Source organism: Manis javanica, chromosome 10, assembly GCF_040802235.1.
Source record: "Manis javanica isolate MJ-LG chromosome 10, MJ_LKY, whole genome shotgun sequence".
NCBI classification, from domain to species: domain Eukaryota; kingdom Metazoa; phylum Chordata; class Mammalia; order Pholidota; family Manidae; genus Manis; species Manis javanica.
In genome coordinates, this window is record NC_133165.1 from 97,150,768 (window position 1) to 97,165,040 (window position 14,273).

The following is a 14,273-nucleotide window of genomic DNA, read 5'->3' on the forward strand; positions in this document are numbered from 1 at the left end:
TTGTTAATATTTTGTTATTTTTGCATCAGTGTTCATAAGAGATACTGTTCTATAGTTTTCTTGTAGTGAGTTAGTCTGTCTTTGGTATCAGGGTAATACTGTTTTCATGGAATGAGTTAAGGGGAATTTGCTCTTCTTCAATTATTTTTGAAAAAATTTGAGAATGGATTAATTCTTCTCTAAATTTTCTTTAAATTCACCATGAAATCAACAAGTCTAGGGCTTTTCTTTGCTGGGAAATTTTCTATTACTAATTCAATGTCCTAACTAGTTATATATCTATTTAGATTTTCTACTTCTTCATGATTTAGTCTTGGTTAGCTTTGTGTGTTCTAGGAATTTGTCCATTATTATCTAGGCTATCCAATATATTGGTATTGTTCATAGCAGTCTGATAATCCTTTTGATTTCTATGGAATATCCCCCATTTTCATTTCTGGTTTTAGTAATTTGAGTCTTCTCTCTTTTTTCTTAGTCTATCTAGCTAAAGGTTTGTCAATTAATTTTTGATCTTTTGAAATAATTTTTATTTTCATTGGTATTTTCTGTATTTTCCTCTTTCTCTGTTTCATGTATCTCTGCTTTAATATTTATTATTTCCTTCCATCTGTTAGCTTTGAGTTTAATTTGTTCTTCTTTTTCTAGTTCTTTAAGTTGTAAAGTTAAATTATTGACTAAGGCTCTTTCTTGTTTTTTAATGAATTTACCCTTAGTACTATTTTTGCTGCAATCCATAGATTTTGGTATGTTGTGTTTTCATTTTCATTCATCTTCAAGTATTTTCCATTACGATTTCTTTATTGATTATACAAATTGGGATATTTAGTTTCTAAAATTTTGTGAATTTTTCAGTTTCCTTTGTTATTGATTTCTCATTTCATCTATTGTTCTCAGAGAAGATACTTTGTATGATATCTATTTATGTATCTACCTATCTATTTGCCTATCTTTTGAGACTGAATTTGTGGGCTACCATATGGTTTATCTCAGAATATGTTCCATATACATTTGAGAAGAATGTATATTCTCTTGTTGGGTATTATGGTCTGTGTATGTTTATTAGATCTAGTTGGCTTATTGTGTTGTGTAAGCCCTTTGTTTCCTCACTTATCTTCTGTCTGGTTGCTCTATCCATTATTGTGAATGGGGTATTGAAAGCTCAAACTATTATTGTGGAACTGCCTATTTCTACCTTCAAATATGTCAGTTTTTGCTTCATATATTTCAATGGTCTGTCATTAGGTACATAAATGTTTATATTATTATATCTTTTTGCTGTATTGAAGCTCTTATTAATATATAGTGTCCTTCTTTGTCTCCTACAATCTTTTTTTGATTTAAAGACTATATTGTCTGATAATATTATAGCACCTCTGTTCTCATTTGGTTACTGTTTGCATGGGGTATCTTTTTCCATGCTTTCCCTTTCAACCTGTTTGTGTTTTTGTATCTCAAGTGAGTCTCTTGTAGACAGCATAGTGTTGGAGCATGTGTTTTATACATTATGCTAATCTCTGTCTCTTGATTGGAAAGTAAGAACTCAGCAAGTTCCTACTATGTGCAAGCACTGTGCTTGGCCCTGGGAATGAAGCCATAAATAAGACAGAGACAGACCTCAGGAAGCATATACATATATATATATATATATATACATTTAAAAATATTTAAATAATTAATTACAATTGAATAAATCCTAGGCAAGACCATATATAGCGGAATGAGATTCAGAATGACATGCTTGAAATTAAAATCAGTATTTTAAGTGCTAATTATTTAAATCTGTCACTGACAAAAAAATAATAGTGTACTTGTTCATCTCTCTCCATGACTTGACTTATGAGCAATTTGCATTTAATTTTTTGACATATCACAATTTCTCTTTATGAGTAAAATACATTAAGAAGCCACTTAAATATTGTAAAATAGACCACATGGATATACCAATAATGACAATTTTTCTTAGGAACAAATAACATTAATCTGTTTAATACTCAATTTCATCCTAATAACAGGCATTTTGAATTTCCTTGGGACTGGATTACAGATATTAGAAATGAAAAAAGCAGAGTTGGCCACAAAATGTCAATCCTTCCTACTTAAGAAAAATGTCCAAATCTAAGAGCCTGTCTGACCTTCTCGTTTTGGTCCACCACTTTAGAATGATTAAATCAGATCTCCAGTTGTGTTGGACAGAGATAAGCACTCCTAAATGCAGGCAACAGAAGGCGGCTCTGGCAGGCTAGGTTATTTCCCAAAGCCATGTGATTGTCTCAAGTACGTCAGTGAATTGGTGAGCCATAACTTGTCTGATTACTTTCTTCACATTTTTTATTTTGAATTCTCTTAGCTAAAAGCTAGCTTAATTTTTTGAAGTCTATGAGCTCTGATTATTTAAATCAATTTAAGTGGATTCAATATCTACAGCCTCAGTATATGCTATACCAAATCCATTAATAAATTAACCATAATTTAACTTTCTTCTGTGTAATGGAATTTTGCTAGAGATGTTGTAATTGGAAAAACACCACCAATTTCTTGTTATTGAATCTAGTGATTTATACAGATTTTTTTTAATGCATATAATAGGAAACCAATTAGCATTAGTTGGGAGTTATATTTCTCAATTCATTTTTGGACTTATAATTAAACACAGCTACCTGAAATAGCTAGTAATGAGCTGAAATATGGTGAAAATATGTTATTAATTGACTCATTAATTCATATGACACAATGTTCAGTTAACATATTTTTAGGAATTTGAAAAAAATTCTTTTTGGAGGAAGAGGGTAGAGGGTATTATAGCCATGGTTAAAAAACTTTAATTTTCTCTTTCAATGGAAACTTTTTCAATAGTTTTAAGCCCCAAAAATCTTAAATTCAAAAACAGACTTCTCTAAGGGTAGCTAGCATGTGTTGGAAGCCTTTGTTGTGACAATACAGAGAGATTTTGTCAGGCCATGCGATTTTATCACAAAAGCCCATGTCCTGCAAAGGAGGGCAGGTTTCCATGCTTCTGTTTCAGTCAGCTTTTTGCATTGTTGATTGATTCACTGTAGTGCTGTTGTCAGTATTTTATCAATAGTCACATAGATCTCATGACTGGCATTGTGCCTTTTTAAAACCATCCCCTTTGCTGTTATAGAGAATTAGAACCTCAAAGCTTGTTGAGAATATCTGGTAGCCCTTTTATTATTATTTATGAATTCATCTGAAAGGAGTATTGACCTCTAATTAAAGCCAGAAAATTACTCCTGGAACAAATTGCTAAAGGTCAGTTTCTTTGCAAAAAACTTGGTTTGTGTGTCTATGTGCTTTGTGTTATCACTGTTACAAATAAGGCAGCATTCAACTTATTTGTAAGAATATGTGAAGGTAATGAATTGTTATATTAGTTCTTGCTTTTGTATTGAATTTCAATTAAACTTTCTAATGCTTTTTCTGTTCTTGGTATGTTTCTTTTTTGAGGATGAGAAAAACTGCTCGGTATTAAAAACAATTAGAGAATGCTCCAGTTTTTTTCTTGAGAAAAGTAATATGTATATTTTTTGTCTAAGAGAATTAAAATGGCAAAAATACTTTGGAACCTAATTTCCTAACAAAAGAGAAAGTCTTTCCTCAATTAGAGGTCATTCTAGGAAAAGCATCTGTCTGTTTTGGATTAGGAAAACAAGTGAATCAAAATACCATAATAATCAAAAGAAATAGCCTCACTGATGATTTTGGTGCCATGAATAGATATTTAAATATTTAACAACACTTTTTATCTTTACTTGTTCACAAGTTATAAACAGGGAGTTGGAATGAAATGAAAAAAAGCCTCCTATTGACTTTGAGATTGATGGTATTATGTCCAGGTTTTGAATCACTTCCCTGACTGTCAGAAGGTTCTTCTCTCAGTCTTGCTGGGGTTAAATTAATTGTGTGCCTAAGAGGTGTTCATCATGCTATGGTGATGCCAGGTATTTACTCATAGTTTTAGCTTTTGAGCATGTTTTTAAATTTACCAACTCTGAAAAAATATCTTGGAGGTAATTTCTGAAATCATGTCATTTATTAAATTTGATAAGTAAATTAAAAAATCAAATCTTTCTAGTTTAGGCATTTAGAATAGGTTTTCAACTGGGGGTGATTCTGGCAATGTCTAGGGAATTTTTGTGGTCAAAAGCAAAGGGGGCGCTGCTACTGGCATCTAGTATGTAAAAGGCCAGGAATGCCGCTAATCTTATCAATGTGCAAAACAACCCCCAAGAATGAAGAATAGTCTGGCCCAAAGTAAATAGTGCAGTGAATGAGAAATCCTAATTTAGGGAAATATGATAAAATGTTGTTCAGTAGTAAAATTGACTCAATATTAAAAGTTCACAGGGGAAAATACAAATTAAAATACCAATAAGAAGTGTTTCACCTATTGAATAGTAAAAATCAAAGGAAATGATAACACCTAGTTCTGGTAATGATGATGGTAGGAAACAAGGACACTCATACATTGCTGGTGGTAGTAATCTGGCAATATTTATTAAAGAGAAAAATGTAACTTTACTGCCACTCAGCAATCCCTTATTTGGAAGTATCAGTATACAAAAATCTCACTTTTTTGTTGAAGTTAAAGAATTACTGGGAAAAAACCTGAATATTAGTAAATTGGGGAACACTTCATGAGACATGTATAATACAGAGTATTATGCACTTTATAAACAACATTGTGTTAGATCTACATCTAATGACTCAAGAAGGATATCCATGATGTTTTATTAGGTGAGAAAAATCAGTTTCATAGTAATGTGTGTATTATGAGCTGATTTTTAAAAACAAATAGCAAACATGTTCTATACATTTGTGTATTTTAAATAAGCACGTGAAAGACTCTTTAGCAGCTGTTTAATTTCATTATCTCATTGGAAGAGATGAAAATATAGATGGCTGGGTTCAATTATTAGCTTTTCCCTTTTTCTATTTGCTTTTCCATATCCAGTTTTATTTTACTTTCATAATTTAGAAACAATTTAACAAAGAAATCCCTATAAAAAGTTAGTATCACTCCTTGGTCGTGTGAACCCATTGGAAATATACACCTCTGTGTAATTACAAAAATGATATAGGGTTTTAGTTTTGGTTGTTTTGGGATTTTTCTTTTTTTTTGGTCAGTGATAAATACTGAAGTTTAAGGTATTATCAAATGAATATCTACAAATACTTTTTTGTATACATGGCAAATATTTTATTCTATTATGTATAACGTGATATAGATTCCATATGCCAGCTATTGCCTGCATTAAGAAAATATAAATGCAATATCATGTAATGATGGCATGGAGTCCCTGGCCTGGACCCAGGAGCAGCCCAGGGGCCTGTTGAGGAAACGGCACTGTTTCTTTCCTCTATGTCATCCTCAAAGGTTGGGAACCTTTCCTGAATCTTTTACTATCTCTGCACTATGGATAGTTTCAGCGTTTCTGTAACATAGAGGTTGTTGAAGATGTAACTTGATTGTCTCACATTTTGAGAAAAGTGGTGAAGTTACTTTCTTGAAAATTACATGTGAACACTTTGGTATATAAATTATGTTTAAAATAAGGCATTGAATACTATCTAGGAAGGGAAAGAAAGGTGAAAAAATGTAAGGGTCAACACCCACTTCCGACTTTAATTATAATGGCTACTTGAAACCACAAAAGGAGAGTGTAAACTGACCCTAACGCTTTGTCTCCATCATCCCCTCAAAATCAGCCGACATTATAGAGTACAAATGCTTTTGACCCTAGTTTAATCAGGTCATATGTATTAACTATTTTAATTTTAATGACAACCTAATGAGACATATTTTTTTTAATCCTCATTTTATGGATGAGATAACAGACACAGAGAAGTTAGACAACTTGTCCAAAGGCACACAGCTCCTAAGTGACAGAGCCAGAATTCTGGTCAAGAAAGAGTGGCCTCAAGGACAGTGGAAGTATATTGGAAATTCAAGACCATGAGAACTGATGAACCTTACTATTTTCTTCTGAGCATGAATTAAAAAAAAAAACAACACAGCACATCCTGATCAACAAATTCTTAGCTTTAGTAGTAGATAATTTGGTGAAGGGGACCCTTATGGATTAGTTTGAGAATTGATGTCACCTGCTATGGACATTCATGTGTGTGGTATTTAGCTAGGCACTGCTCACAATTTTAAATAATGGTGTTTATTTTGGCCCAGTGAATAAATAACTAATGTAATTTCTTCAACTTCTCCTCTTCTTTACAGTGAATCTGTATGTATGCATATATTCCTGTAATTGCCTTGGAGATAAATTTCTAGGAAGCACAATCTCTTGTAAATAAAAATACTGAAAGTTTAAATCATTTGGATCACAATCCACCTTTACAGACCTGGTGATTGGTGTCTAGGGGCCGTAATGAATGCAGTTCTATTACCATTAATAGCTCATGTACATGTTCAACTGAACTGTGACCCCAATACATCACAGAATATGGGTAATTAGATGAGTCAAAATAAATAGTTTGAGAGTGCTTTCTCACATTTGAGGCTTAATTCTTTCTCCGCTGGGAGTGTTATATTGAGAAAGACATATTTTGCAGATCTTTCTGCCTTTGCCATTCCAGTTCTCAATTTCTGTTTTCCCCCATTTTATAATTTCCATGTTCCCATACAATTCTTCAGTTATAAAGCCTACCACTGGACAACTGGCTTTGCGGGGTCAATTTTGTGTCTAAGTTTTCTTGTCACTAGTATTTTTTCCTTCCTCCTTTTATTGCATAGATCTTTCACATAACACATGAGTCACACATCCTAACGTGAAAACGCTGGATAAAAAGTCCATTTTTAGGAGGCTGGGCCTCCCTCCTGTTTTTGCCCCAAGGAAGAGAAAATTCAAAATATGAAAAATTGCAACAGTTTATTCACTGTTTTTGATGAACCAACATTTGTACTGAGAAGGTGAGAAAATATCTAAGTGTGAAGATGTTTGAGCAGGAAGATTTCTGACAGTTGAGGTTATCAAAGTTGGGAGTAAACAATGGGAGGAAGTGGTGGAGTCTCTCATTCCTGGAGATGGCTGTTTAGGGACAGGCGCTCTAGGGCGGGGCTCCCTAGGGGATAATTCTTCATGGTGGTCCTGGGTGTGATGGGGGAAGGGTGGGGCAGTAGCTGCTAGGCCTTGGTGCTTTCCTAGAAATAAATAAAAAATGTAACTAGCCTGAGGAAGAATCAACACAGCTGTGTTAATCAATATACCATGGGGTTCTCCCTAAATGAGGGTGATATATTTGAGAACAGTTTATCCTGCTGAAGCAGTATACCTCCCTTTTCCTATCATAACGATCTCTTGTTGCCTACTAGATGTGGGGATTGAACAAAATTGAGTAAGACATGGCCCCTGCTTCTCCATGACACATGATAAATTAGCTGTAGAGATAAGCATCTTCGGAACTAAATCTAGAACAAGTCAGATTAAGGTAAGAGCTGTGACAGGTTATGTAAAAGTGAAAAAGAAAAGGTGGAGATTGGTTACATTCAGGGATTGGAAATCTAGGAAGATCTTATGGAGGAGGTGTTATGTGACCAGGGCCCTTAACAATGCACAAGACTGACAGGAAGAAAGGGAAGGTTGCCTGGAGGAGGGTACATCTTAGGTAAAGGCAGGAGGATGCAAGTTGTGCCGAGGGACTTCTTTGAGGCAGTGGTAATAGAAGATATCAGAGAGACTGTGGTGAGAGAGACATTTGGGATCCAATCATGAAAGACTTGGTACATTTCAACCACTTGCTTACTTGAGTCTGAGACCCCTTTTAAAGGAAGGACATGCTGCGTAATGCACTACCTAGCTCTCTATAACCTGAGAGTTAATCCAATCTGCTTGCATGCTCAAGTTTGTTTTGGCAGTAGTCACTTCCATCCATTGTCAGTGTGAATTTCCATCATTACTCCAGTTTTGGGCCGTATGTGTTCTTACCTTTGTAGAATGGAACATTACCTTGTGACACAGCATTATGCACGTAGTTGTAAATATGGAATAGGTGGCACTTGACTGAAATGGGATTAACACAGTCCCCCGTTTGGCCAATTTGTAGGTGACAAAACACTTCTGAATCCAGCAGTGATACCCCCAAACACTATAAATCTTGACATAAAGAGAACTGACAAGAGATGCCTTGGCTACCCTATCTTTTTTGCCCTGTCCATCTTGGACTTGGATTGAAGGGGAGGCAGTTTCTGAATAAGGCGAAACAAATCACATCAGCATGATTGAATGAGGCTGTGCTTGGCACACCCCAGGAGATTGTGTTGGATAGAAAAGTCATCAATTTGCTCCCCTAAAAGGGTATGTGGTAGAGTCATGAATATTTCACAAAATGTTGGGCGACATCTGCTTTCTTGTTTACTGAGAACAATGCCTGCTAGAATGTTCCTCCTCCAGACAGTTGTTTCCAGTTATGATCTATGAAAGACTTATTTACCTGCCAATGGGAAATGTTGCTATTTCTTTCATTTTCCTTTGAGTTTTCATTTTGATTTTTGATAACTGCATATTCTCCAGAGGCTGAACTATTTTTTATTATGCATTGTTTGGAAGGCAAAAGAAAACACACATTCTTGGTTTGGGGTTTCAAGCAGCATTTTCTAAAGGGCAGAATCATTTTTCATGTACTGGTATTTTGTGATTCAGAAAAGAGAAGCTGAGTTCCTGTAACATCACAATCAAGAAAGATCAGGGAGCACTTTGGAATTTTGGTTGGGATCCTGTTATTGCTTGTACATTTTTACAATATTTTATATCTTTTGAAGTACTTTATATGTATAGCTTTATGTGATTATCACACAAGCTCTGCAAGAAGGAATAGGAATTTTAAAGAATGTTTTCAGAGAGGAGCAAAGCAAGCCTCATATTAGTTAAATGACTCACCTGAGTTGCTCCTATAGTTAGTGGCAGGACCTTCCTTATACAATTCTTTAGATATGCACAAGATGGAGTCTTTAAAACACTGCATCTTTTTGCCTGTTAATTATGGAACATTAAAAAGTCAGTGAAGACTTAAAATCATGGTTTGCAATAGATGTTTTTTATGCCATTTCACCTTCTTTGCATGTAGGAGAAGTTAAGGAAGGAGCACAGGAATGAGTGATTTGCTGGTGGTCATGAAACAAGGCCCCAGGGGAAGGACTGACAAGACTCTGATTTTCAAGGCTCTGTTCCACTGGGGGATGCAGCAGCTGGAGTCTCCTCCCTTTAATCCAAGTAACGAACTGCAGAGGTGGCAGCGCTTCTAATCACCGCTGGTCTACAGGTGAGCTGTGCTGGCCTTAGTCCTGCACAGGAAATGCGGCTACCCTGCTTAGCGAAGGAGTCCATCCTTTGTTAAAAGTGCTATGGCTCCGAGTTGCTGCAAGGCCAGGCTGCACTCGGTGCTGTGTCCCCTAGAGGTGAATTGTTACCTGGTCCCTGATTGGAAGCACTAGCAATAAGTTTTTTCAAAAGAAGTTCCAAATAAATTCTGGAAATGATTTTGAAATATAATTTAATGTTTTCACAGTAGCTGAACATTAAAATGGGCACAAAGCTGAGGTTATTTCAATTTTAATACTGCCCCTTCTCCTCTAATTCCAGGATCTAGGGCTGAATCTATTTTTTTAATTAAAAAAAATTGGCATAATCTTGAGGGAGATACTACACAATATTATTTGCAAACCATGTATATTTTAAATTCTTTCTGACTTTGTGGTTATAGGCATGTATCTGCCCCCGTTTAAACTTTAAGAAGATGTTGAATTCTGTTTGCTGCCACTAGTGGCAGAGCTGGCCTGGTGGGGAGCTGGGCTGGGCCTGGCCACCAGGACCCTGCTTATGGAGGAACAAGAATCATGTTGGTGTTTATTTCTGCTTGGATTGTTTTTGTGCCCAGTATTCAAAACCATGAATGGGACTTGGGGGACAAAGATGCGTAACCTAGGAGGGAGGCTTATTCTTGAGGACAGCAAGGAAAAATACAGGTGGACTTGGTTTAGATGGATTATTCATCCCTCCCCTCCCCACCCATCATCATAAACATAAACCAGTGCAGGGGGCCAGGATGCTAAGGCTTTAAGGGGCATTGCAAAATCAAGCTGTCCCTGGAAGTGCCAGGTTGATCTTCTGACCAATGTTGGGCCACTTTGGGGAGATGCTCTGATTTGTTAGCCTCACTTATGCTAGCCCTAGTCAGCCCCGGGACCTGAAAGTTGTAGCTTTTCTTTCATTCCCTGAAATCAGGTTTCCTCTGAGATTTCAGTTTAGGGCATCTTTTTGCTTCCTGAATAAACTTTAAGAAGTAATCATACTTCTTAATATAATCATATATACAGTAGTTTCTCTTTTGAGTCTAGGTCAATAATATAGTTGCCCTAGGTTATGGGAAATAGATTAATTTTTCACCTTGAAATGAAATTATTGGTTTTCATAGACAACTCTATCATTCATTCATTCATTCATTCATGCAGTTGGCCACTCAACAAATATTTATTCAGTGTTGACTACTTGACCAACAATGTCCTAGGCCTTAGGATAAAACAGTGAATAATAACACAATAATAATAATGAGGATGAGCATTTACACAGTGTTTCCTGAGTGCCTGGGCTGTTCTAATTGCTTTTTACATATTAACTTACAACAAACCTATGAGGTAGTTTCCTGTATAATCTCCATTTCACAAATGCGAAAATTGAGATATACAAAATCTGCCTGACATAAGTAGCTTGCCCAAGGTCAAGACCAAACAGTCTGAGTCCAGAGTGCAATCTCTTAACTACAGAGATTTACTGCTTGCAGGATATAAGTTGAAGGAAAGTAGGTCACATTCTAGCTTGTTTGACAGTGAACAAGTACTGAATACACTAATTTCAAGAGAGTGTATCTGTCAGCAGGCCAGGAGAGCAGGGACAACATGAGTTTGTGTGTTTGGGGAAGACCTCTTTAAGGACTTGCCATTGAGCTGAGACTTAAGCCACCAGAAGCCAGTGCCCCAAAGGCCTGGAGGAAGAGCTGACCAGGTGAGAGGGCAGCAAGTGATATCATAAAGGTAGGAGTGAACTTGACATGTTGGAAACACAGAAGGATGGCCACAGTTACTAGACTTTGGAGAGGATGAGATTGTATAAAACAAGATAGGAGGAGTGGGCAGAGGCCAGATTATGAAGGCCAAATTAGGGAGTTTGGACTTTATTATCACAATACTTACCTTACTGTACTATCTTAGTACAGCAAAGAGTTTTAATCAGGGGTGTGAAAGCACCTGATCTATATTTTGGAAAGAGTCTTCTGACTACTGTATGGAGAGGAGATTGAAGACTACCGAGGGTGGAAGTAGACACACTAGGCAGATGGCTTATATAGTGGTTCAAGAAGAGATGACAGCTTGGCCTAGGCTGGTGGTAGTAGTAGTAGTAGGGAGGAGGGGGCTCTGCAGATCTGGAGGGACATAAAATGCCTGCTACTTATTAATCCATATTTGAGCAGAAGCTATTTATTTTCATTTCTCTAATGTATTTATGATGGGCTCTTGCTTTCATTTTTTCCCCTTATGTTTACTTTTGTCAGTATTTGAATTAATGTTATTTCCTCTATCTTTCAGGGCCCAGGGCCAAATCTTCTTTCTTTTTAGAACCTAAACAGAAGCTTATTGAATACTCCATTTAAAATGTTTTGACCGAGTCACATGTGAATTAAATACCTGCTTGCTCTCAGGTAGTGGGCAGTCTAATTGGGGAAATAAAGCTGAAATACAACATAAAATGCAGGGGACAAGTAAGCAGTTGAGTGCTTTAAGAAAAGTACAGAGAGAGAATGATGGGAGAGTCCAGAGGAGAGAGGCCTACTTCTAAAAAGAAGAAGTTGAAGAAAGTGACAAGAGAAAGTAGCCCTTAAATTGGGCTGTGGAAGAAGGTAAGTGTGAACACGAGGAAGCAGTCAGCTAGTGCCGTGACAGTGCTGTGTACTGCTCCACCCCAAACACCGTTCACTGTATCTCACCCATGTGTCTGTAAGTTGGCTGCGGATCGCCGATTTCGCCTCGGTGTGGCTGAGCATGACTCCAGGTTGCAGGCTGGGTTCAGGTCTATCTCATGTATCTCCCATCCTCCTTAGATAAGTAGGCCACCCAGTGGAATACGTTTCTCTTAGCATTGGCAGAAGGGCAAATAGGGGAGTCCTACCATACAAGCATATTCAAGCCTTCTCTAGTGTCATATTTATGAATTTCCCATTAGTTAAAATAGTTACATGTCCAAACCCAACAAGAATATGTAGGGGCAGACCCTCCACCCACAGTGGTAGGAGGACGATTGTAAATGTTTTCTGAATAGTAATCTAAATTACAACAAAAGGGCACAGCATTGCAGACTGAATGTAAGAGGAAGGGCACAGAGGTGAGAAGATTCAAGGCAAGCACTGGGAACAAAGAGTGTGCTTTAGGTGGGGCACTGAGTATATGTTTGTATATGTAGAGAGTAAAGAGATAGAAAAGGCAGGATGGGCCATTATTATTGAAGGTATTAGAAAATTATGAAAATTAATGCCAACTAATGAAAGAACAAAGCTAAGACTTGAAAATAAGCCTTCCTCGAAGTGCCTGTCACTTTCTGGATCTCAGGTCCCTGAGTCCAATACCCTGCCTTCAGTTTACTGGTGAGAATTTCTTATGGATTAAATTGTATCACCTAAAAAGCTATGTTGAAGACCTAACTCCCAGTACCATTGAGTGTGACCTTATTTGGAAGTATCACCTTTGCATATGTAATTAAGATGTATGTTAAGATGAGGTCATACTGGAGTAAGGTTGGCCCTTGATCCAATATGACTTATGTCCTACACAAAGGCAGATACAGAGGAAAACACAGAGGGAAGATGGCCATGTGATGAAGGAGACAGAGACTGGAGATATGTGGCTACAAACCAAGGAACACCAGGGACTGCTAGCAACCACCAGAAACTAAGAGATTCTTTCTCTGAACCCCCAAGAAAGAATCAACCCTACTGATACCTTAGCTTTGGACTCTGGCCTCCTGAACTGTGAGAGAGTAAATTTCTGTTTTCTTAAGTTACCCAAGTTTGCGACACTTTGATATAGCAACCCTAGGATATTAATGAAGCAAGTGCAGTTTTCCAGGAATGATTTTTCTATTTCACCCTGGGGTCATTTTACTTTTTTTTTTTTTTTTTTGTAACTTTCAACAAAGTGATTAAATTTGTCCAAGAATTGTAAATTATTATTGCAGTGACCAATCAACTCATGGTAGTTCAGGGGTAAACAGTGAAGTCCATAAGGCTTATTCTTTCTTATTAAAAAGTACCCTTATACTCAATACTGAGCTTCAAAACCACAAGGGGTCTAGCGGACGTAGGTGATCTGGAATTGTTTGAATAACGAGAAAGAGGTGTATATGTGTTTGTGTGTTTTATGTAAATATGTGTTTTTAGGTTCTGGAAGAAAAAAATCTTTGAATTGGAAAATCTTATGTAGCATTGAAGGAATATAGCTGCTGTTTTATTGAAATTTAAAAAATATTTCACAAATAGATATAGATACAGTGCAGGCATTTAGATATAAAAGAGACTGCTAACACACTTAGGAGGTCTTGTTACTCAAAATTTTTTCACAAATCAAATGGTGTTTGAGTTGAACTGCCTTGTCACTCTTTTAGTTTTACTTTTCTTTTGCAAATTTCAAGATGTGCAGACCAAGATTAGGTCTGTGTCTAAGCAGAGAATAAAGCTTACTGCTCACACAAACACTAAACCCACAACCCTTTATTAGCTCAGATTTTCTCCTGACCTCCTACTATGTTATAAGAAGAGTGACAATAGACAAGAGGAGAACTAATGGGGCCTCTATCATGTATTTTCTTTTAGAGAAAATCTTGGAACAGATTCAAGAAAACAAAAACTCCTTTCTTAAAAAAAATATTACCTGGACCCACAATATATAAAACAAATGCAAACTGTGAACACGTTGTTGGGCAGATTAAATCTCAGTGGTGGGAGGAATTACTTTATAGTTTGGTGAACTCTTAAAGCAAATCCATGAAGGTCTAGAGTTGAAGAGCAGTTGAATTAAATAACTGCTCTAAAGTGCCATTCGAATAGCTACCATTTTTAGCACCCCACAAGAGGTATGGCAGAAATTTCATATTCAAGATTTTGTTTAATCTTCACTATGATGCTGTAAGACAGCCGAGGAAACTGAGGCATAGAGAGGTCAAGTGATCTGCTCAGGATCACAATGGCTGGGTCTGCTC

General features: G+C 36.6%; 1 long non-coding RNA gene across 1 annotated transcript in view; it reads left to right on the forward strand.

Annotated features, from left to right (window-relative positions):
• The first annotated feature begins 3,150 nt into the window (after nucleotides 1-3,150).
• LOC118973303 (uncharacterized) overlaps nucleotides 3,151-14,273 on the forward strand; it is a 187,495-nt gene continuing 176,372 nt past the window's right edge. Inside the window, exon 1 of the long non-coding RNA XR_005062568.2 lies at nucleotides 3,151-3,270. This is a non-coding gene — a long non-coding RNA (uncharacterized lncRNA). The remainder of the gene's footprint in view (nucleotides 3,271-14,273) is intronic.